Source organism: Pseudophryne corroboree, chromosome 8, assembly GCF_028390025.1.
Source record: "Pseudophryne corroboree isolate aPseCor3 chromosome 8, aPseCor3.hap2, whole genome shotgun sequence".
Taxonomy (NCBI): Eukaryota; Metazoa; Chordata; class Amphibia; order Anura; family Myobatrachidae; genus Pseudophryne; species Pseudophryne corroboree.
This window is the reverse complement of record NC_086451.1, coordinates 387573978-387595951: the sequence shown is the minus strand read 5'-3', so window position 1 is coordinate 387595951 and position 21974 is coordinate 387573978. Positions and strand designations below refer to the sequence as shown.

At 49.5% G+C, this 21974-nt stretch overlaps 1 long non-coding RNA gene across 1 annotated transcript; it reads right to left on the bottom strand.

The window, feature by feature from the left end:
* On the bottom strand, positions 1-843 carry LOC134947839 (uncharacterized). Its single transcript, XR_010182809.1, has 2 exons — positions 631-843; positions 1-249 (listed from the first exon to the last, which is right to left on the bottom strand). It is a non-coding gene; the product is annotated as an uncharacterized LOC134947839 (long non-coding RNA).
* Positions 844-21974: the final 21131 nt, after the last annotated feature.

The following is a 21974-nucleotide window of genomic DNA, read 5'->3' as shown; positions in this document are numbered from 1 at the left end:
TTCTTGGTGTAGATTTATTCCAAGCATTACAAATTCGGAATACATATTCCAACATTATGATAAAACATTACAAATACTGAAGACATCCTCTTTACAAGAGATTCATGTTAAAACTGTGTACAGGGCATATATCTCCCAGGCACAGAGACGACATTTCGTAGAGGAAGAGACTGGAAGTTGTATGAAATGCTTTCACTCTTCGGCAACCTTTTTCCACAACTTCTGGGAATGTGGTATCATTAAAAAGTTCTGGAATAAAATAGTGCAATATATTAACAATGATCTTGGAATAAAGGCTACACTACATCCACAGGCATTACTACTGACAAACTTCTCGGTATGGGACTTAGACATATCCCAAACACACCTTCACCCATTCCTAACTATGCTAGTAACCATTGCAAAAAAGGTTATTCTCCAGAAGTGGATATCCAAACACACCCCAACTCTGTCAGCAGTACACACTATACTCCTCAAGGTTTTATATATAGAACGTTTTTCTACTATAGCTGACTCAGAAGGAGGTGTGAAAAAAATTCTACAAACGGTGGAGCCCCTATATTAATACTCTTTCACATGCAGCTCAAGAACAGATCTTTTCCAGATTTGATTCCACTGATTGGCACTTACATCGGAAAGAGCAAATGACACCTTGACTATATACTCTGATGAGTTATGATGTTGGAGTACTGTATCCGGCGGTTGATCTTGATCTGTATCAATAAGAAAATTGCTAATCTCATATATCCAAATATAGATTTATGCCACTATATCCCTCCCCCATTAAAATGTCTTCCATGCATATTGATATCAACTACACTAGAATATACGAGCCCAGTGATCATATAGCTAGGCATTGACCACTCCTACCCCACCTCTCCCTCTCCCCTTTCTCCCCCTCTTCTCTTACTCTGTTTTCTCTGTTATGTTAAATTTAGAGGTCAACCCTAAGATTGTATGGACTTACATCTTACACAATAAGTTCATGGGTCCTCCATAAGATAACTATATGTTCCAATTATGTCACATTTTCTGACCCAATTATACCTACCCATGATTGACCATGTTGGTCCATAATTTGTCTACTACAAATGTTTGTTACTTCATTTATGAAAACTCAATAAACATTATTTGAAAAAAACAAAAACAAACTATAGGGTTTTTTGTTCTGAGCCATCAGTTTAATGAGGCTCAGTTGTTGTTCATACTGTTAACTGGGTATAGTTATCACGAGTTGTACGGTGTGATTGGTGTGGCTGGTATGAGTCTTACCCTGGATTCTAAATCCTTTCCTTGTAATGTCAGCTCTTCCGGGCACAGTTTCCCTAACTGAGGTCTGGAGGAGGGGCATAGAGGGAGGAGCCAGTGCACACCAGATGTAGTACCTAATCTTTTCTTTAAAGAAGTGCCCAGTCTCCTGTGGAGCCCGTCTATTCCCCATGGTCCTTACGGAGTACCCAGCATCCACTACGGACTACGAGAAATAGATTTACCGGTGAGTAAAGCTTAATTTCTCTGACGTCCTAGTGGATGCTGGGAACTCCGTAAGGAACATGGGGAATAGCGGGCTCCGAAGGAGGCTGGGCACTCCAGAAAGATCTTAGACTACCTGGTGTGCACTGGCTCCTCCCACCATGACCCCCCTCCAAGCCTCAGTTAGATTTCGTGCCCGGCCGAGGTTGGATGCACACTAGGGGCTCTCCTGAGCTCTTAGAAAGTAATAGTCTTAGATTTTTTTATTTTCAGTGAGACCTGCTGGCAACAGGCTCACTGCAGCGAGGGACTAAGGGGAGAAGAAGCGAACTCGCCTGCTTGCAGCCGGATTGGGCTTCTTAGGCTACTGGACACCATTAGCTCCAGAGGGATCGACCGCAGGCCCAGCCTTGATGTTCGGTCCTGGAGCCGCGCCGCCGTCCCCCTTACAGAGCCAGAAGCAAGAAGATGGTCCGGAAAATCGGCGGCATGAAGACTCTGTCTTCACCAAGGTAGCGCACAGCACTGCAGCTGTGCGCCATTGCTCCTCTCACACACTTCACACTTCGGTCACTGAGGGTGCAGGGCGCTGGGGGGGGCGCCCTGAGGCAGCAATAAAAACACCTTGGCTGGCTAAAATACCTCAATATATAGCCCCAGGGGCTATATATGAGGTAAATACCCCTGCCAGAATTCCATAAAAAGCGGGAGAATAGGCCGCGAAAAAGGGGCGGAGCCTATCTCCTCAGCACACTGGCGCCATTTTCCCTCACAGCTCCGCTGGAGGGAAGCTCCTTAGCTCTCCCCTGCAGTCTACACTACAGAAAAGGGTTAATAAAGAGAGGGGGGGGGGGGGGGGCACTAAATTTAGGCGCAAAATACATTATATATAAAAACAGCAGCTATAGGGGACATAACTCAGTTAGTCCCTGCATTATATAGCGCTCTGGTGTGTGCTGGCATACTCTCACTCTGTCCCCCCAAAGGGCTTTTGTGGGTCCTGTCCTTGTTTAGAGCATACCCTGTGTGTCTGCGGTGTGTCGGTACGGCTGTGTCGACATGTTGAATGAGGAGGCTTATATGGGACGGAACAAAGGCCGATATATGTGATGTCGCCCCCTGTGGGGCCGACACCAGAGTGGATGGATAGGTGAAAGGTATTAACCGACAGTGTCAACTCCTTACATAAAAGGGTGGATGACGTAACAGCTGTGGGACAGCCGGCTTCTCAGCCCGCGCCTGCCCAGGCGTCTCAAAGGCCATCAGGGGCTCAAAAACGCCCGCTCTCTCAGATGGCAGACACAGATGTCGACACGGAGTCTGACTCCAGTGTCGACAAGGTGGAGACATATACACAATCCACTAGGAACATCCGTGACTTGATCCCGGCAATAAAAAATGTGTTATACATTTCTGACATTAACCCAAGCACCTCTAAAAATGGGTTTTAGGTTTGGGGAGAAAAAAACAGGCAGTGTTTTGTTCCCCCATCAGATGAATAAATGAAGTGTGTGAAAAGCGTGGGTTCCCCCGTTAAGAAACTGGTAATTTATAAAAAGTTACTGATGGCGTACCCTTTCCCGCCAGGAGGATAAGTTACGCTGGGAGATATCCCCTAGGGTGGATAAGGCGCTCACACGGTTGTCAAAAAAGGTGGCAAGGCCGTTTTAGGAACGGCCACTTTGAAGGTACCTGTTGATAAAAAGCAGGAGGCTATCCTGAAGTCTGTATTTACACACTCAGGTACTAGACTGAAACCTGCAGATCGTGCTGCTGCAGCGTGGTCGGTGACCCTGTCAAGCATACTAGTTTGCTAATATGAGAACATATTAAAGACGTCGTCTTATATATGAGGGATGCACAGAGGGATATTTTGCCGGCTGGCATCCAAAATGAAGGTAATGTCCATTCTGTCAGGAGGGTATTAGAGACCTGTCACTGGACAGGTGATGCTGACTTAAAAAGCGCATAGAGAGCCTTATAAGGGTGAGGAATTATTTAGGGATGGTCTCTGGGACCTCGTATCCACAGCAACTGCTGGGAAGAAATAATTTGACCTCAGGTTTCCTCACAGACACAAATGGCGCTTCCTTTCTGTACAGAGACAAGGGTAGAGGGAAAAAGCTGCACCAGTCAGCCTGTTCCCAGAATCAAGATTCTTCCCCCGCCTCCTGTGAGTCCACACCATGACGCGGGTGCTCCACAGGTGTAGCCAGGTACGGTGGGGGGCCGTCTCGAAAATTTCAGCAATTAGTGGGCTCGCTCACAGGTGGATCCCTGTTTCTTTCAAGTAGTATTTCAGGGGTACAAGCTGGAATTCGAGATGTCTCCCCCCAGCCGTTTCCTAAAATATGCCTTGCTGACAACTCCCTCAGGCAGGGAGGCTGTGCTAGAGGCAATTAATAAGCGGTATTCCCAGCAGGTAATACTCAAGGTGCCCCTACTTCAACAAGGACGGGGTTACTATTCCACATGGGTTGGGGTACCGAAACCACATGGTTCGGTGTGACCCATTTTATATTTAAAATCCTTGAACACATACATAAAAAAACTCAAGTTCAAGATAGAATCGCTCAGGGCGGTTATTGCAAGCCTGGATGAGGGGGATTACATGGTATCCCGGGACATCAAGGATGCTTACCTGCATGTCCCCATTTACCATCCTCGCCAGGAGTACCTCAGATTTGTGGTACAGGATTACCATTACCAAGTCCAGACACTGCCGTTTGGACTGTACATGGCACCGAGGGTGTTTTATCAAGGTAATGGCCGAAATGATGATACTCCTTTGAAAAAAGGGGAGTTGTAATTATCCCGTACTTGGACAATCTCTTTATAAGGGCGAGGTCCAAGGAGCAGTTGGTAGTCGGGGTAGCACTATTTTGGAAAGTGCTGCAACAGCACGGTTGGATTCTAAACAGTCCAAAGTCACAGCTGGTTCCTATGACACGTCTACTGTTCCTGGGGATGGTTCTGGACATAAACCAGAAATAGTGTTTCTCCCGGAGGAGACAGCCAAGGAGTTGTCATCTCTAGTCAGAGACCTCCTGAAGCCAAAACAGGTAGCGGTGCATCATTGCACGCGAGTCCTGGGAAAAACGGTAGCTTCCTACGAAGCAATCCCATTAGGCAAGTTCCATACAAGAACTTTTCAGAGGGACCTGTTGGACAAGTGGTCTGGATCGCATCTTCCGATGCATAGGCTGATAACCCTGTCTCCAAGGACCAGGGTATCTCTACTGTGGTGGCTGCAGAGTGCCCATCTTCAAGAGGGCCGCAGGTTCGGCATACAGGACTAGGTCCTAGTGACCATGGATGCCAGCCTTTGAGGCTGGGGGGCAGTCACACAGGGAAGAAACTTCCAGGGACTTTGGTCAAGTCAGGTTATTTCCCTACACATAAATATTCTGGACCTGAGGGCCATTTACAATGCCCTGAGGCCGGCAAGGCCTCTGCTTCAAAACCAGCCGGTACTGATCCAATCAGACAACATCACGGCAGTCGCCCATGTAAACCAACAGGGCGGCACAAGAAGCAGGATGGCGATGGCAGAAGCCACAAGGATTCTCCGATAGGCGGAAAATCATGTGTTAGCACTGTCAGCAGTGTTCATTCCCGGAGTGGATAACTGGGAGGCAGTTCTTCTCAACAGACACGACCTCCACCCGGGAGAATGGGGACTTCCTCCAGAAGTCTTCCAAAGGATTGTACACCATTGGGAAAGGCCACAGGTGGACTTGATGGCGTCCCGCCTCAACAAAAAGCTATAAAAGATATTGCGCCAGGTCAAGGGACCCTCAGGCGATAGCTGTGGACGCTCTGGTAATACCGTGGGTGTACCAGTCGGTTTATGTGTTCTCCCCTCTGCCTCTCATACCAAAGGTACTGAGAATAATAAGAAGGCGAGGAGTAAGAACGATACTCGTAGATGGCCAAGAAGAACTTGGTACCCAGAACTTCAAAAATTTATATCAGAGGACCCATGGCCTCTGCCACTCAGACAGGACCTGCGGCAGCAGGGGCCTTGTCTGTTCCAAGACTTACCGCGGCTGCGTTTGAAGGCATGGCGGTTGAATGCCGGATCCTGAAGGAAAAGGGCATTCCGGAGGAAGTCATTCCTACGCTTACTAAAGCCAGGAAAGAGGTTACAGCAAATCATTATCACCGCATATGGCGAAAATATGTTGCATGGTGTGAGGCCGAAAGGGCCCCAACAGAGGATTTTCGACTAGGTCGATTTCTGCATTTCCTGCAAGCAGGAGTGACTATGGGCCTTAAATTGGGTTCCATTAAGGTACAGATCTCGGCTCTGTCGATTTTCTTTCAAAAAGAACTAGCTTCAGTACCTGAAGTTCAGACATTTATAAAAGGAGTGCTGCATATTCAGCCCCCGTTTGTGCCTCCTGTGGCACCTTGGGATCTCAACGTGGTGTTGAGTTTCTTAAAATCACATTGGTTTGAGCCACCAAAAACCGTGGATCTGAAATATCTCACGTGGAAGGTGGTCATGTTATTGGCCTTGGCTTCGGCCAGGCAAGTATCAGAATTGGCGGCTTTATCATGTAAAAGCCCTTATCTTATTTTCCATATGGATAGGGCAGAATTGAGGACTCGTCCCCAGTTCTCCCTAAGGTGGTGTCAGCGTTTCACCTGAACCAGCCTATTGTGGTGCCTGCGGCTACTAGGGACTTGGAGGACTCCAAGTTGTTAGACGTGGTCAGGGCCCTGAAAATATATGTTTCCAGAACGGCTGGAGTCAGAAAATCTGACTCGCTGTTTATCCTGTATGCACCCAACAAGCTGGGTGCTCCTGCTTCTAAGCAGACTATTGCTCGTTGGATTTGTAATACAATTCAGCTTGCACATTCTGTGGCAGGCCTGCCACAGCCAAAATCTGTCAATGCCCATTCCACAAGGAAGGTGGGCTCATCTTGGGCGGCTGCCCGAGGGGTCTCGGCTTTACAACTTTGCCGAGCTGCTACTTGGTCAGGGGCAAACACATTTGCTAAATTCTATAAATTTGATACCCTGGCTGAGGAGGACCTGGAGTTCTCTCATTCGGTGTTGCAGAGTCTTCCGCACTCTCCCGCCCGTTTGGGAGCTTTGGTATAATCCCCATGGTCCTTACGGAGTTCCCAGCATCCACTAGGACGTCAGAGAAAATAAGAATTTACTCACCGGTAATTCTATTTCTCGTAGTCCGTAGTGGATGCTGGGCGCCCATCCCAAGTGCGGTTTATCTGCAATACTTGTACATAGTTATTGTTAACTAAATCGGGTTATTGTTGAGCCATCTGTTGAGAGGCTCTGTTGTTTCATACTGTTAACTGGGTTTCATATCACGAGTTGTACGGTGTGATTGGTGTGGCTGGTATGAGTCTTACCCGGGATTCAAAATCCTTCCTTATTGTGTACGCTCGTCCGGGCACAGTACCTAACTGAGGCTTGGAGGGGGGTCATGGTGGGAGGAGCCAGTGCACACCAGGTAGTCTAAGATCTTTCTGGAGTGCCCAGCCTCCTTCGGAGCCCGCTATTCCCCATGGTCCTTACGGAGTTCCCAGCATCCACTACGGACTACGAGAAATAGAATTACCGGTGAGTAAATTCTTATTTTTTCATGGCACCTCTAGGCCAAAATTTTCTCATTGAGAAATTTTAAAAGAAATAATAAATTAAGTACATTGTGTTTATATGTCACCCTTAGGTTTACTTGTGTGGTGAGGGACAAGATTTGCTTATGTTTGGCCACATATTTTATGATTGGCAGCCACCAGCGCTGGTTTTGCCTATTACATTGACCATAAATAATTTTAATTGGTCCTGGACCATCAAACCAGGGAACCTGAGTAAGTGTCCTGAGGCACGCCATGGTGCCACGGCACAGTTTGAGAACCACTGGTCTAGTGTGCACTCGTTATGTTGCTATGTGCTGCAGTGCGCAATAAATCATATGATTGACAGTCGGCGGGCACCCGGGGTTGGTGACACAGCTTTGGGGGGGGGGGGGGGGAGGGGGAGTGCACCAGGAAATGCAGGCATGTCATGGCCATTTTCGGGGCCGGCCTATAATGTCGCCTGCGTGTCTCGCGATTGGAAACATGGTGGCTGTGCCCCCTGCCTATGCAGCCATGCTGCGTATGCAGGGGTCAACCTCAATTTGAGGCTTTTGCATTGCGATCGCAATTAAATTGTGATGCGATCGCGGGGCGGCTTCCAGCATCAGATTTTAGTGGTCACCGATTTTGCTAAAATTTCAAACTCTGCGACCATATCTGAATAACACCCTATATCTGCTACAGTAAGAATGTGGACAATACATTACTGATTTTCTCTCTTTTTGTTTGTTACGTTATTTACCTTTGACAGTTGCAACATCTTAAATCCCGATCCGATCTCACAATAGGGCTAATTCCGACCTGATCGTAGATGTGCTAAATTTAGCACATCTACGATCAGCTTCCCTGACATGCGGTGAGATGCCCGGCACAGGGCTAGTCCTTCCCGCATCTCAGGCCTGACCCCATCGCACAAGTACAAAAGCATCCCACAGCGGCAATGCTTTTGTACTTGAAGAGTAACTCCTCATCACTGTGAGGGTCGCAGCGGCTATCCGGGTCGCAGCACCCCCCGCACGGTCCGGGCGCGCCTGCATTGCCCGGACAGCGCCCCTAAAACGGTGGCCAAACACTGCCGGCCCACCCCTTCCCACCCAGCGAATGCCTCTGCATGCGCCGTTCAGTCCTGATTGCTGCTGTGCGAAAACGCCCAGTAGCGATCAGGTCTGAATTAGCCCCAATGTTACAGATCTGTTTTCCTTACAAGATATTATCCATAGGATTGCACATGCTTTTATGTTACTTAGTGGCACTCTAGGGTCCACCCAATCACATTTTGACTTCTCTCTCTAGCCTGTCTCGTTTGCCCCGCCAAATAAAGTTTGATGCTTTAGCACAGGGATGGGGAACCGGCCCTCCAGCTGTTGAACTACACATCCCAGCATGCCCTGCAACAGTTTTAGCATGGCCAAATAGCAAAACTGTAGCAAGGCATGCTGGTATGTGTAGTTCAACAACAGCTGGAGGGTCGAAGGTTCCCCATCCCTGCTTTAGCAAGTAAAAACATCCATTTCTCCAGCAAAGAAACCCTTGATAGATCAGGTGCGTTATATTGTTTCTGTGCAGGGTAAATACTGGCTGCTTTATTTTTACACTGCAATTTAGATTTCAGTTTGAACACACCCCACCCAAATCTAAAGGGCCGTACTGACGGGGAGATTTCCCCAGAGATGTGTGCTGAGCGGTCTAGCACAGACTGCTTAGCACACATCTCTCCCCCCGCTCAGCACAGCGCGATGTGCTGAGCGAGGGGTGGACGGACACGGGGGGCCGCTCATTTCACCCAGCGGTGTAATGAGCGACCTGCTAGTTGTGCCTGCATCCTGGCCAATCTAGCACTGGCGATAGCGACGCGCAGGACTGTGCATCGCTGTCGCCGGCACCCCTACACATGGAGCGATGTTGTAAGCAACCTAGCAAGGTTGCTTAGAAATTAGCTGAACATCGCTCCGCGTGTACCCCCCCCCCCCCCCTTAACTCTCTCTGCACATGTTATATCTGCCCCCCCCCCCCCCCCCCTTCCCTGCAGTGCACATGGTTTTGGCCAACTGCTAACAAATTTGCTGCTGCGATCAACTCTGAATTAGGCTCATAGATAAAGAAGCTGCACCTATTGGTATTACAGCTAGGGTTGCCACTTCATGCCTTTAATTCTGGACACATATTAATTACATAGGTTCTGGGCTGGCTGACTTCAAGACTCCATTTCACCTGGTTTTAGTCAGCCACAGAACCTGCATAATTGATGTGTGTCCAGAATTAAAGGGATGAGGTGCAACCCTAAGTACAGCATGTACAGATGCAAAAGTAGGTGTCTCAGATCTTGCACATTTGGCCACAAGGATATACACAAGGGAAGACGTTTGTAGCTATATTTGCATAAACCCACAGACGGGCGGCCTCCAATAGACACTGCTGCCTTTACTTTTGCGTACTTCTTACGCCAACTTAGGAAGAGAAGTTCAAACTGCCGCAGGAACTCCTGGTGCTCTTCTAATCAGCTGTTATCCAATCCGTTATCTGCACCTCGATAATAGTGTGGTTTGGCTCGGCCTCAGCTCATGACAGGAACAGACTACAGCGAATAGTGGGGGCAGCGGAGAAAATCATAGGGACACATCTCCCGGCGATTGGGGTTTTATCTATGTACCGATCATGCTGCTATTCCCCATGTGTGTTTTGGTCTTGTTATGTGTGTATACTGTCTGAGAGCGGTGGCTATCTGAAACAAATTCCTTGTGTATTGTGCACTGATATACTTGGCAATAAAGTGATTCTGATTCTGACCCAGAATCTGAGCCAAATTGTCCTTATACTTCTATATTGTCAGTTGTAATTTATCAGATGTCCACAAGGTGGCAGTTTATGATCACCACTGTAATTGTGGACTGTAGATCTTTCTTATACAGATGAGTCCTCATACACCTTTTACTCTAATCGCCCCAAATATTCCCGTTTCGCGTGCTACGGACTATGCGACATTAGCCGTGACAAGTGTATTTTATTTGCAATGCTAAAGCTACAAAACCACATTGCAAGAGTACCCTGACCGTTGGGACTGGCAGTACTCGTACTTCTGTGTGCGACTTAGTGCCAGATCTGTGTAAAAAGGTTCCAATACTAGTGGCTTCATCCATTCCGCCCGCCTACGTTCATTACGCCTAATCTGCGACTTCATACATATTTTATAACAGAAGTGGGAACCTAGCTTTGTGTGTGGCTACGATGTAACAAAGACCAAACATTATGAAAAGTTCGCTTGGTTACACATGGTGGAGCCTCTAAGTCGCACCAAGCATCTCACACCATGCAGTGAAAACACACTAGGGCAGGCCTGGCCAACCTGTGGCTCTCCAGATGTTGTGAAACTACTCATCCCAGCATGCCCTGCCACGGTTTTAGCATTCCTTAATAGCAAAACTGTGGCAAAGCATGATGGGACTTGTAGTTTTACAACAGCTGGAGAGCCACAGGTTTGCCAGGTCTGCACTAGGGGTATAAGGATACATCTGTATTCCTAATATTTAAAAATCTATTGTTTACTGAAAACCAATAAATTTATGTGCAAATAATTTTTTATATCATTTTATTGTAAAAGTCCCCAAATGCGTATTTGATTTAAAGGTGAAGGGGTATATTTATCACAATCTGCATTTTCAATGCGGATGTGATAAATATTTTCACCCGCTTTCGCAATGTGAAAATGTTTTCACATGACAATTAAAATGCTCTTCCCAGTAGATAAGAGCTCTGTCCTGGTGAAAAGAGCTGGAAGCAGTGTCATCCGACCTCAGTGTTACAAATCTGTTTCCCTTACTTTGCACGACATTGGGGGTCATTCCGAGATGATCGTAGCTGTGCTAAATTTAGCACAGCTCCGATCATTCACACTGACATGCGGGGGGACGCCCAGCGCAGGGCTATCCCACCCCACATGTCAGTGCCGGCCCCCCTCCCGCAGAAGTGCAAAGGCATCGCGCAGCTTTAGCATGCTGGCCGGGAGCTACTCATCGCTCCCTGGCCCGCAGCGGCTGCGTGAGACGTCACGCAGCCGCTGTGGCCCGCCCGCCGTTCAGCTCTGACCTGTAGCCCCTCCCCCAGCCCCAGGCGCCATTTACTGCTAATGTTCCCGTCCTGGAGCTGCTTCTCTCTGCCTCCCTCATTCCCTGTCAGCGTTTGGGCGCCATTACACACATGCTGAGCTGACTTTGGGACTGCTTGGCAATGTCTCCTCTGTAAAGCCGCCTGCATCATCAGCGCTGTGCATTTCCAGGACACTTAAGTATTCTACATGTCTTTAGACAGTGTAAGTTAAGAACAAGTGCATACATTCAGGGTTATTTAGTACAGGTACCCTGTGATATAGATCCAGTCTTTACTGTGCATTGTTATATCTTTATTTATACGTAGCTTTACTTTGTAGTGCAGTTACTTAATTGCTAGTACAGTGCAGTTTTATTATTTTCTCTTACGTCCTAGAGGATGCTGGGGACTCCGTAAGGACCATGGGGAATAGACGGGCTCCACAGGAGACATGGGCACTAAAAAGAACTTTAGGAATGGGTGTGCACTGGATCCTCCCTCTATGCCCCTCCTCCAGATCTCAGTTTAATACTGTGCCCAGAGGAGACTGGGTGCATTACAGGGAGCTCTCCTGAGCTTCCTGAAAAGAAAGTATTTTGTTAGGTTTTTTATTTTCAGGGAGCTCTGCTGGCAACAGACTCCCTGCATCGTGGGACTGAGGAGAAAGAAGCAGACCTACTTAAATGCTAGGCTCTGCTTCTTAAGCTACTGGACACCATTAGCTCCAGAGGGAGTCAGAACGCAGGTCTCCCCTAGCAGGTCCTGGAGCCGCGCCGCCGTCCTCCTCGCAGAGCCGGAAGATAGAAGCCAGGTGAGTATAGGAAGGCAGAAGACTTCAGAGGCTGCAGAAGACTTCAGATCTTCACTGAGGTAACGCGCACTGAGGGGCGGGGCTTCTCCCTCAGCACTCACCAGCGCCATTTTCTCCACAAGCACACGCTGAGAAGCTGGCTCCCTGGACTCTCCCCTGCTGATCACCAGTGACAGAGGGTTTTAAAGAAGGGGGGACGGGGCACATAATTTGGCGCAGTGAATATACAAATAGCGCTGTATCTGGGTAATTTTTTTCCCCAGGGTTATTGGTGCAGGGTGTGTGCTGGCATACTCTCTCTCTGTCTCTCCAAAGGGCCTTGCGGAGAAACTGTCTCCAGATAGTCTTCCCTGAGTGTGTGGTGTGTCAGTACGTGCGTCTCGGCATGTCTGAAGCAGAAGGCTCTCCTAGGGATGAGGTGGAGCGCATGAGTGTGGTGTCTCCTTCGGCAACACCGACACATGACTGGATGGAAATGTGGAATATTTTAAATGCAAATATGAATTTATTGCACAAACGTTTGGACAAAGCAGAGTCCAGGGACAGTACAGAGGGTCATACCCTGCCTTTCCCTATGTCACAGGGGCAGGGCCGGCGCTTCCATTAGGCAGCTGCCTATGGGCGGCGAGACTTGAGGGGCGGCCCGATTCTCCCCTCCCCATACGAGGAGGTCAGTGCTAGACCACTCCCAAAGCTCGCTCAAGGGCCGTTAAATAGGAGCGGCAGAAAGGTAAGGGCAGAGTACGCCAGCCGCTGCTGACTGTTACCTATGACTGCAGCTGACAGCAGCACCTTGGTGAGGGTCCGGCGCCACTGACTCACCGGCCGCCCACTGTGACGCTTTGTGCTCCAGGGTGCCCCGCGCTGACTCGACGCTGCTTCATTGCTGTTCTGCAGCTGCCTGCAGTCTTAACCCTCCCAATCCTGTGTTGAGTCCCGGGCCCGGCCAAACAGGGGCCTGAATGACAGCTGTGTTTAACTGTGGATTAGTTCTGGGCCGCCAGCCTGCTGTAGCTGGTACGCCTGCAGGCACCGCAACCATTGAGAGACACTTAAGAGCCGGCTGCATTTCGGATTCCTCCTAGTAAGGGGTGCAGGGCGGGCTGTTCCACTCTTCAGAATAACTCCGCCCCCTCATGCTACAGCTCCTCCTCCCCAGCAAGCACTTCCCCTTGTGCTGGAGTCTCTGAGGTTGTGTCTATCTAGATGCTACCGAGTCTCTGATGGTGGCTGCTGGGTGCTTTCCTGTGTCCAGGCCAGTGAGTTGGACTGGGGTAAGTTTTATTATTCCCCGAAGGGAATCACAAAAATCAGGATCCGCCCCTTTTCCACGAGGGGGCGGGGCTTAGCGGGCCGCGATCGCTCGGGTTGGGGGGGGTTCCTTGAGACACTACTACCAAACTGCCTCACTAAATACAGTGGCAGCGTGCAGCTTGTCTGTGGGTCCAAGTGAAGATGTGCCCATCATATCAGTGAGGTGGGAGGAGCCACACAATCCATGCAGCAGAGTCTAGCAAGCAGCAGCACCATACAGGAGGAAGAGGGAACCAGCCCAGGTGCCGTTCCAGGTCTGGATTTAAACACTTTACTTGGCTCTGCTCCAGACATGAAACTTTACCTGCTACTCCCCCACCCCCATCACTCTGTCTAAGCTCTCTCAACCATACCTGCATTGCAACCATGTGTGAGACATAGCTCATTTTATGGCAGGGTGTGTAGTGCAATGTACATCTTTTCCATGTTTTCTAGCATCCCTGATAAACATGGGGAGGTTGTATTTATCTCCACTTTCTCAGGCTGTGGGTCATGTCACATACATGGCAGCAGCACTAGCACAGCCCTCGTCCTGATAGGAGTTTTGCACTGCAATCAATAGGGTGGTACTGCTGGGATGCGGTTAATATCCTGGCTGTCGGGATCCCGGCTGCTGAAATACCAACGCCGGTATCCCGACACCGATCAAAATCCCAACATCGGAATTCCAACAGGGTCAGAATACCAATGCCTAAACTTCAACAGCCAGGATCCCGACCGCTGTAAGTATAGCCGCCGGAGCTCTCATTAGTGCTGGGGGGGTTTAGGTTTAGCCAACGTCAGAGGGGTGAGGGTTAGGCTGCAGGGGTGGGTGGGAAGTTAATGGTTAGGCTGTGGCCAGGGGGGTTAGAGTCAGTCACCACTGTGGGGAGGTAAGGTTTAGGAACTAAGGGGGGAGGATTAGGTTTAGGCTGCGGGGATGGGGGAGCTAGGGTTAGGCACCAGCAGGGGGAGGTTAGTGTTAGGCTGCGGGTACGGAGGGTTAGGGGACAGGGGTTAGATCACTAAAATCACCCCTGTGGGGATTTCACAAATCAGAATGCTGGCGTCTGTATTTTTACAGTTGGCGTCCCGTCTGGCGGTCATTCATTCCGCACCCGTACTGCTATTAGAAACCACAAACAGCAGCTACATAAGAAAATATTTATGTTTCTGTCTAATATGTTACTGTGTATTTCTGACTTTTATATACCCTATGTTGTAGAGGACTGTGTAATGGCCCCGATTCCGAGTTGTTCGCTCGCTAGCTGCTTTTAGCAGTCGTGCAAACGCTAAGCCGCCGCCCTCTGGGAGTGTATCTTAGCTTAGCAAAAGTACGACCGAAAACATTGCAGTGCGGCAGCAAAAGAAGACTGTGCAGTTTCTGAGTACCTCCAGACCTACTCCTTCCTTGCGATCACTTCAGACCATTCAGTTCCTGATTTGACGTCACAAACACGCCCAGCGTTCTCCCAGCCACGCCTGCATTTGTATCTGACACGCCTGCGTTTTTTCTCATACTCCCTGAAATCGACCAGTTACCCCCCAGAAACACCCCTTTCCTGTCAATCACTCAGCGGCGTGTAGTGCGATTTGAAAAGCGTCGTTCAAGCTTGTGTGAAAGTACAATGGATGATGTGAAAGTCCGCCACGCGGGCGCATTGCGAACCATGCGCAGAAATGCTGTCTTTTCACTTAATAGCAGAAATGCGTCCGAAATCTGCTAGCGAACAACTCGGAATGAGGGCCAATGTTTGGTGTGAATTTGGAATGTGAAACGACGGGAAGTGGTGATGTTATGTCACATGTGTGTGAATGGTAATCTTTAATTCATTATACTGGATTTTGCACTGTAAATGATAGTGTATTTTATTAAAATCAGTGGAGTCACGCGCTCACCGTCGGGTTGGTCACTTGTGACTACCCTTTCCACTGTATACCTTCCTCAGTAGTATACTCCCACTATTAGGGGTACCCACTAGTAGTGGGAATTATCTGAACTTTTAGAGAACACCGTTAACATCCAGAGCCTATGTTCCCCTATACCTACGTGTGAAACATCCTTTGTAAACGTCAGTCCAGGATGGGGATAAAACCTCTAGTGGCGTCCCATGTAATGTCTAAGCACACGGACAGGGTGTGGAGTTGCAGCCTTGTAGTATACTCACTGGAGACTCGCTCTGCGCGCCTGTGCCGTCTTAGTAGCAACACCCACATTATTCACAGCACCGCCGGCCTCTGTACCACTGTTCTCACCCAGAGGGGGGCCCTGCTTATTTGGTCAGTCCCAGGTCCCACAATTTCTGATATCAGCCCTGCATACACACAACATACTTACATACACACACACAGCAGACACACAGTATAGTATACATACTGTACACACACACACACACACACACCTCTTTCATATAAAAATAAAACATAGCCACCATAATTTCTCTGACGTCCTAGTGGATGCTGGGAACTCCGTAAGGACTATGGGGAATAGCGGCTCCGCAGGAGACTGGGCACATCTAAAGAAAGCTTTAGGACTATCTGGTGTGCACTGGCTCCTCCCCCTATGACCCTCCTCCAAGCCTCAGTTAGATTTTTGTGCCCGACCGAGCAGGGTGCAATCTAGGAGGCTCTCCTGAGCTTCTTAGAAAAAGTTAGTTTTAGGTTTTTTATTTTCAGTGAGACCTGCTGGCAACAGGCTCACTGCATCGAGGGACTAAGGGGAGAAGAAGCGAACCTGCCTGCTTGCAGCCAGCTTGGGCTTCTTAGGCTACTGGACACCATTAGCTCCAGAGGGACCGAACACAGGCCAAGCCTCGGAGTCCGGTCCCAGAGCCGCGCCGCCGGCCCCCTTACAGAGCCAGAAGCAAGAAGAGGTCCGGAAAATCGGCGGCAGAAGACATCAGACTTCACCAAGGTAGCGCACAGCACTGCAGCTGTGCGCCATTGCTCCTCATGCACACCACACACTCCGGTCACTGAGGGTGCAGGGCGCTGGGGGGGGCGCCCTGAGCAGCAATATAAACACCTTGGCTGGCAAAAATACATCACATATAACCCCCAGGGCTATATGGATGTATATTAACCCCTGCCAGATTCCATAAAAATGCGGGAGAAAAGTCCGCGAAAAAGGGGCGGAGCTATCTCCTTCAGCACACTGGCACCATTTTTCCCTCACAGCTCCGTTGGAGGGAAGCTCCCTGGCTCTCCCCTGCAGTTAATACACTACAGAAAGGGTTAAAAAGAGAGGGGGGGCACAATTTAGGCGCAGTATACAATATATATGCAGCTATAAGGGAAAACACTTTTTTATAGGTGCTATCCCTGTGATATATAGCGCCCTGGTGTGTGCTGGCATACTCTCCCAGGAGGTTACCCCCAAAGGGCTTTGTGGGGTCCTGTCCTCTATCAGAGCATTCCCTGTGTGTGTGCTGTGTGTCGGTACGGCTGTGTCGACAGGTATGTGGAGGATAATGAGGTGGAGGCGGAGCGAATGCCTGTAAATATGTTGTCACCCCCTGCGGGGTCGACACCGGTGTGGTTGAACTTATGGAAGGATTACGTGAAAGTGTCAACTCCTTACATAAAAGGTCGACGACACGGAACAGCCGGCTACTCAGCTTGTGCCTGTTCCAGCGTCTCAAATGTCACGGGGGGGCTCTAAAATCGCCCGCTACCTCAGATAACAGACACAGATGTCGACACGGATACTGACTCCAGTGTCGACATCGATGAGACTGGTGTACCCTCCAAATAGGTCCACCCGTTACAGGATTGAGACAATGAAAAATGTATTACACATTTGTGATTATACCCCAGGTACCACATAAAAGGGTATTGTGTTTGGTGAGAGAAAACTATTAGTAGTTTTTCCTGCATCTGAGAAATTAAATGAGGTGTGTGAGGAAGAGTGGTCTTCCCCCGGTAAGAAATTAATAATTTCTACAACGGTTATTGGCAGCGTACCCTTTCCCGCCAGAGGATAGGTCACGCGGGGAAACACCCTATAGGGTAGATACAGCGCTTACACGCTTATCAGAAAAGGTAGCACTACCGTCTCCGGGTACGGCCGCCCTGAAGGAACCTGCTGATAGAAAGCAGGAGGTTACCCTATAAGATATGGTCACACACTAGGGCATTATATTGCGACCAGCCGTTGCTTCGGCATGGATGTGCAGTGCTCCCGCTGCGTGGTCAGATTCCCTGTCGGAAAATAACTATGGATAGGGACAATATTTTGTTGAAAATAGAGCATATAAAAGACGTGGTCTTATACATGCGTGATGCACAGAGGGATATTTGCCGGCTGGCATCAAAAATAAGCGCTAGGTCCATTGCCGCCAGATGGGGGTTATGGACTTGGCAATGGTCAGGCGATGCCGACTCGAATCGGCACATGGAAGTTGCCCTATAAGGGGGTAAAACTGTTTGGGGATAGTTTTTCAGACCTCGTTTCCACAGCTACTGCTGGGAAATTAATTTTGTTGCCACAGGCTACCCCACAACAAAAGAAAGCACCGTATCATCAAGTACAGTCCTTTCGGCCCCAGAAAAGCAAGAGGGCTAGAGGCTCATTCTTTCTGCCGAGAGGCAAAGGTAGAGGAAAAAGCTGCAACACACAGCTAGTTCCCAAGAGCAGAAGTCCTCCCTGCGTCCGGTAGGTCCACAGCATGGTGCTGGGGCTGCTCAGGCGGACCCGGGTACGGTGGGGGCCCGTCTCAGATATTTCAGCGGACAGTGGGCTCTCTCACATGGATCCCTGGGTCCTTCAAGTAGTATCTCAGGGGTACAGGCTGGAGTTCGAGACGTTCTTCCCCCCGCCGTTTCCTAAAATCTGCCTTACCGGCACCTCCCTCTGCCAGGGAGACGGTGTTGGTGGATATTCAACACTATAATCACAACAAGTGATTGTCAAGGTGCCCCTCCTTCAGCAAGGAAGGGGTTACTATTCCACAGTGGTTGTGGTACCGCAACGGTTCGGTGAGACCCATCTTGAAATTAAAATACTTGAACTTTTATATCAGAAGATTCAGATATGTGGTACAGGACTGTCACTATCAGTTCCAGACGCGGCCGTTGGAGTTGTCCACGGCACCGAAGGTCTTTACCTAGGTAATGGCCGAAGTGATGATACTCCTTCGCAAGAAGGAAGTTTTTATTATCCCGTACTTGGACGATCTCCTGATAAAGGCGAGGTCCAAAGAACAGTTGGTAGTGGGGGTAGCACTCTCTCGGGAAGTGCTACAACAGCACGACTGGATTCTCAATATTCCAAAGTCACAGCTGGTCCCGACGACACGTCTTCTGTTCCTGGGAATGTTTCTGAACGCAGACCAGAAAAGAGTGTTTCTTCCAGTGGAAAAAGCCGAGGAGTTGTCATCTCTAGTCAGAGACATCCTAAAACCAGGACAGGTGTCGGTACATCAATGCACACGAGTCCTGGGAAAAATGGTAGCTTCGTACGAAGCATAATTCCATTCGGAAGACTCCACGCAAGGACGTTCCAGTGGGACCTGTGGGACTAATGGTCCGGGTCCCATGTACAGATACAACAGCGGATAACCCTGTCAGCAAGAAACAGGGTGTCGCTGCTGTGGTGGCTGCAGAGGGCTCATCTACTAGTGGGCCGCAGATTCGGAATACAGGACTGGGTCCTGGTGACCACGGATGCCAGCCTTCGGGGCTGGGGTGCAGTCACACAGGGAAGAAATTTCCAAGGAAATTTCGCTTCACATAAATATTCTGCAGCTAAGGGCCATTTACAATGCCCTAAGCCAAGCAAGGCCCCTGCTTCAGAACCAGCCGGTACTGATCCAATCAGACGACATCACGGCGGTCGCCCATGTAAACAGACGGGGCGGCACAAGAAGCAGGATGGCGATGGCAGAAGCCACAAGGATTCTCCGATGGGCGACCTACACCCAGGAGAATGGGGACTTCATCCAGAAGTTTTCCAAATGCGGGTAAACCGTTGGGAATGACCACGGGTGGACATGATGGCGTCCCGCCTCAACAAGAAGTTGAAAAGATATTGCGCCAGGTCAAGGGACCCTCAGGCGATCGCTGGGGACGCTCTAGTGACACCGTGGGTGTACCAGTCGGTTTATGTGTCTCCTCCTCTACCTCTCATACCCAAGGTACTGAGAATAATAAGAAGGCGAGGAGTGACAACCATACTCGGGGTTCCGGATTGGCCATGAAGAGCTTGGTACCCGGAACTTCAAGACCTGCTGCAGCAGGGACCCTGTCTGTTCCAAGACTTACCGCGGCTGCGTTTGACGGCATGGCGGTAGAACACCGGATCCTAAAGGAAAAGGGTATTCCGAAGGAAGTCATCCCTACCCTGATCATAGCCAGGAAGGATGTCACCGCAAGACATTATCGCCGCGTTTGGCGAAAATTTGTTGCTTGGTGGGACGCCATGAAGGCCCCGACGGAGGAATTTCAACTATGTCGATTCCTGCACTTCCTGCAAGCAGGGGTGACGTTTGGGCCTCAAATTGGGGTCCATCAAGGTCCAGATTTCGGCTCTGTCGAATTTCTTCCAGAAAGAACTGGCTTCACTGCCTGAAGTTCAGACTTTGGTTAAAGGAGTACTACATATTCAGCCTCCTTTTGTGCCTCCTGTGGCACTTTTTGGATCTCAACGTGGTGTTGGATTTCCTAAAGTCGCATTGGTTGAGCCACTTAAAACCACGGAGCTAAAGTATCTCGCGTGGAAAGTGGTCATGCTGTTGGCCTTGGCCAGGCGTGTGTCAGAATTGGCGGTTTTGTCATGTAAAAGGCCTTATCTGATTTTCTGTATGGATAGGGCAGAGTTGAGGACTCGTCCTCAGTTTCTCCCGAAGGTGGTCTCAGGTTTTCACTTGAACCAACCTATTGTGGTGCCTGCGGCTACTGGGGACTTGGAGGATTCCAAGTTGCTGGACGTAGTCAGGGCCCTGAAAATTTTATTTTTCCAGGACGGCTGGAGTCAGGAAAACTGACTCGCTGTTTATCCTGATGGCACCCAACAAGCTGGGTGCTCCTGCTTCTAAGCAGTCTATTGCGCGCTGGATTTGTAGCACTATTCAGCTGGCGCATTCTGCGGTAGGATTACCGCAGCCTAAATCAATAAAAGCCCATTCCACAAGGAGGGTGGGCTCATCTTGGGCGGCTGCCCGAGGGGTCTCGGCTTTACAACTTTGCCGAGCAGCTACTTGGTCAGGGGCAAACACGTTTGCAAAATTCTACGAATTTGATACCCTGGCTGAGGAGGACCTGGAGTTCTCTCATTCGGTGCTGCAGAGTCATCCGCACTCTCCCGCCCGTTTTGGAGCTGTGGTATAAACCCAATGGTCCTTACGGAGTTCCCAGCATCCACTAGGACGTCAGAGAAAATAAGAATTTACTTACCGATAATTCTATTTCTCGTAGTCCGTAGTGGATGCTGGGCGCCCATCCCAAGTGCGGATTGTCTGCAATACTTGTACATAGTTATTGTTAACTAATCGGGTTCTTGTTGTGAGCCATCTATTCAGAGGCTCCTCTGTTATCATGCTGTTAACTGGGTTTCATATCACAAGTTGTACGGTGTGATTGGTGTGGCTGGTATGAGTCTTACCCGGGATTCAAAATCCTTCCTTATTGTGTACGCTCGTCCGGGCACAGTATCCTAACTGAGGCTTGGAGGAGGGTCATAGGGGGAGGAGCCAGTGCACACCAGATAGTCCTAAAGCTTTCTTTAGATGTGCCCAGTCTCCTGCGGAGCCGCTATTCCCCATGGTCCTTACGGAGTTCCCAGCATCCACTACGGACTACGAGAAATAGAATTATCGGTAAGTAAATTCTTATTTTAATATAGGCGCTGCCCACCCCCGCCGGTTCAGAGAGTGCTCACCCGGCCAGCATCATTTATTAAAGATGCCTGCATCCCGATCCCCCTACTCGACCCGCCGCTACCACTGGCACCCCCTGACAGGCGACACATACCTGCACTCAGGCGACACTGCTTCTGACTTGGCCAGGCCAGCTCTATCTGCAAGCCCCATGGGAAGGGAAATGCCTGAGGAGCTGCGCTCTGCAGCTCCCACTAATTCACCCAGCGTGATCTCCAAGCACTGACCCCGCTGCGTCACCGATGACTTCACCAACCCAGCCTGAGGCGGGTCGCACCCTGAAAGCTCCTGTGTCAGGGTCCCGGGTGCGACCCGCCTCAGGTGGTCTGTAAGGGGTATTATCCACTCCATCTGGTAAAAACAATTATATTGTTCAACTGGGCCGATCCATCTGTAGGCAGGCTATCTATCTATCTATCTATCCAAACACCATATATATATATTTACACTATAACATTCCTGGGGGTCTCTGCAAAATATTGCGCATAGTTTTTACAGATTTTTTTGGTGGGGGCGTTTCCCTATTTGACGGCTGTGAAACTGTGTGTGTGTGTGTGTGTGTGTGGGTGGTGGGGATGGGGAGGGGGGAGAGAGCATATGGTTTGCCTAGGGTGCTGGGAAACCTTGCACCGGCCCTGCACAGTGGCCTTCGGGGTCTCAAAAACGCCCACTTTCTCCGGTAGTTGACACTGATATCAACACAGATTCTGAATCCAGTATCGATTATGATGATGCGAGGTTGCAGCCAAAATTGGCAAAGAGTATTCATTATATGATTATTGCTATAAAGGATGTGCTGCATATTATAGATGACCCCGCGGTGCC